Raw genomic sequence first — 2,597 nt, 5'->3', positions numbered from 1 at the left:
TTCTCATAAGGTAATATGATGATTCGAGCATTTACTGTTATCAATTGGCCAAACCAGTCCGCTACCAGTCGTGGCATTTGACCCGCCTGCCTCACTATACCATCTCTCTTGTGTATATATCTCATTCCTCTTGTCGTGAGAGGTGGCCTCAAGCAAATAGATAAGACTGAAGGAAGATGGAGATGGCGAATAGTGACATGTTGTGTATTGGCAGGTGATGAGTAGTAACCAAGAGGTTGAAATTGGATTTAAATGTGTATTCTCTGTCCTAATTGCTTCAAGTGAGCTTCCGTTTTGATCTGAAATTGCGTTTTTCTATGCCCCGTCAGTGTATTGAGAATGCCTGGGGGATATGCTATATGAAGTTGGCTACTGTCTAGTGTTGTTACCTATCCCTACCATAGCCTTTCTTTGCTTCGGTTAGAGCAAACAACCAATTCATGAGGCAAGGGAGCATACATTTGGCTGTTATGATTGGTTCTCACGAAAAAGTATTAAATTTGAAAAACTAAACACTCAACAATAGCTCAAGAACCCAACATTATTAAGCTGCATGATAAGACTCCTATCTACATCAAAGAAACTCTCGAAGCTCAAATTGTTATTTGCATTATATAGGCAGAAAATTAGTGGTTGTATCATGGAAAGTGAATATCTCGTCTGGTTTTTCATGTAAATGTGTTTCGCTGACGGTATCTAGTAGTTCTAAATGATAATGCAGTATTAACTTTTCGTAGTGAGATTAGGAAGTGTGTTAGTTTGTATCCCATAACACCAAGTAATATGTTTGTGAAATAGTCTCTCTTTTTAAGTTCCTTTTTTAGACTTAAATTAAATAACAAATCAATAAAGCATGAAAGCATCTTCTACATGTTATGTTTTTGTTCTCATTAATTGGCATTTGATGGAATTGACGCAGGACTCGGGCATTTGGTATGACCTGACCTTTGTGTCTCCAATACATGAAAATAGTGTAGTTCATGTTCATTCCTTTATGGTGTTCTTCTTTTTTGAGTGGATGCCTTTATGGTGTTCTGATATATGGGAATTGGAGACTTTTTGAGAAAACGATAGTAGTTGCTGAAATTGCTTTGTATGGGAGGAAAAACAACTATTCATGTTTGGCGTGGACTGATAATGAAGTATTATTTTTTTGTCTTGTGAAATAATTAATGTTTTATAGGCATTATGTCTTGAATTGTATTCGTTATGGGTGTAGTAATCTACTAATCTAGACCAGGAAAATAATTGGTCCATGATAAAGGGAATGTATGATAAGTTTAACAAGGAGAAGTTGCTGGTCTTTGTGAAATACTATTTGATATTTATGTTTTAGAAGCAACTATAATGAAGACTAGTTGGCTGATTCGTATGTCTTTTCGTGATAAAATTAAGGAGTTACACCGGTAGTATGTCCATGTGTTCTATAATTCAGGAGAAAGTTTCTGTTGAATCTTTTGAGTTTTGAAGTCTATTGAAAATTACTAGAGATATTAGTCTGACTAATAACAAAGCGCAAACTGAAGTACACTTCATTCTCCTTGCCTCTGCAGAAACGCCAGAGAATGTCTAAACTCTAAAGGAAGTGGTGAAACAATTGCTGAAGTGGTTCTGAGAAGGTAATTACGTTTGTGCTCAGTGATAGATTAAACTAGAAATTAGTTTTCACTAATTAATACGGAATGAAAAGAAAACATCTATCCTGGCCTAGGTTGAAGATTGGTGCTGAATCATGTACATATCTAGCAAATGTTTGGAGAACTTGTTATCATTCATTTCAATTACCATCGTATTTCTAGAAATCTTCAATTTGATATTCATTTGACAATTAATAAATAAAAACTTGGAAGCTATTGCAATTACTCGTGTGTGTGTTTGACATGAAAAAAAATGAACAACTTTGACTTGATTATCTTTTGCACCATTTGTGTTGATGATTCACTTCTGCTTCGGTACCCCCCTCCCTAACACAAGAACGACTCAGATTAGCCCATACCTCCTCATAAGAAAGGGCATGATGGTCATATTTTATAAACTCTTCGTTCGTACATGTATACCCAATCCCTATATGGCCTGTTATAACGTTTTTTGCAGCTTGGCGCACATCCAGTCGCCTTCCTGGGCTCGGCCCATTTAGTATTTTTCTTCTTCTTTCTAAGATTTAAAAATTACGAAAAGAATGCATTCAAACAGATAACTTGAGACCTCGATGTTCAGTCCGATAGGCAAGCACCACTGCGCCACGTTACTTTGTTGTGCTCACTTATGCCTTTTTCCATTGTTTGTGGCAAATGTAATGTGTATGGTTTTCTTTTCCGGGTTTTCTTGTTCTATTTCGCTGTTTTATCTATGACTTTTTTCTTTCATTTTTGTTTTATTCTCTTAATTTGTGAACTTTTCTTCAAATTAGTAAACTTTTCCAGTTATTGTGAACCTTTTAAAAAATTCATGATTTTTTTCCAATTTGCGTGAACTCTTTATCCAAATAGAATGACTTTTGAAAATCCAGTGTGCTTTTTTTTGAATTCCTGAACATTCTTTTTCAAAATTGGTGAACTTGTTCAAACTCGTATTTTTTGTGGAAATCCGTGAACTTG

Source organism: Triticum dicoccoides, chromosome 7A, assembly GCF_002162155.2.
Source record: "Triticum dicoccoides isolate Atlit2015 ecotype Zavitan chromosome 7A, WEW_v2.0, whole genome shotgun sequence".
Lineage (NCBI taxonomy): Eukaryota > Viridiplantae > Streptophyta > Magnoliopsida > Poales > Poaceae > Triticum > Triticum dicoccoides.
Note: the sequence above shows the minus strand (reverse complement) of the source record.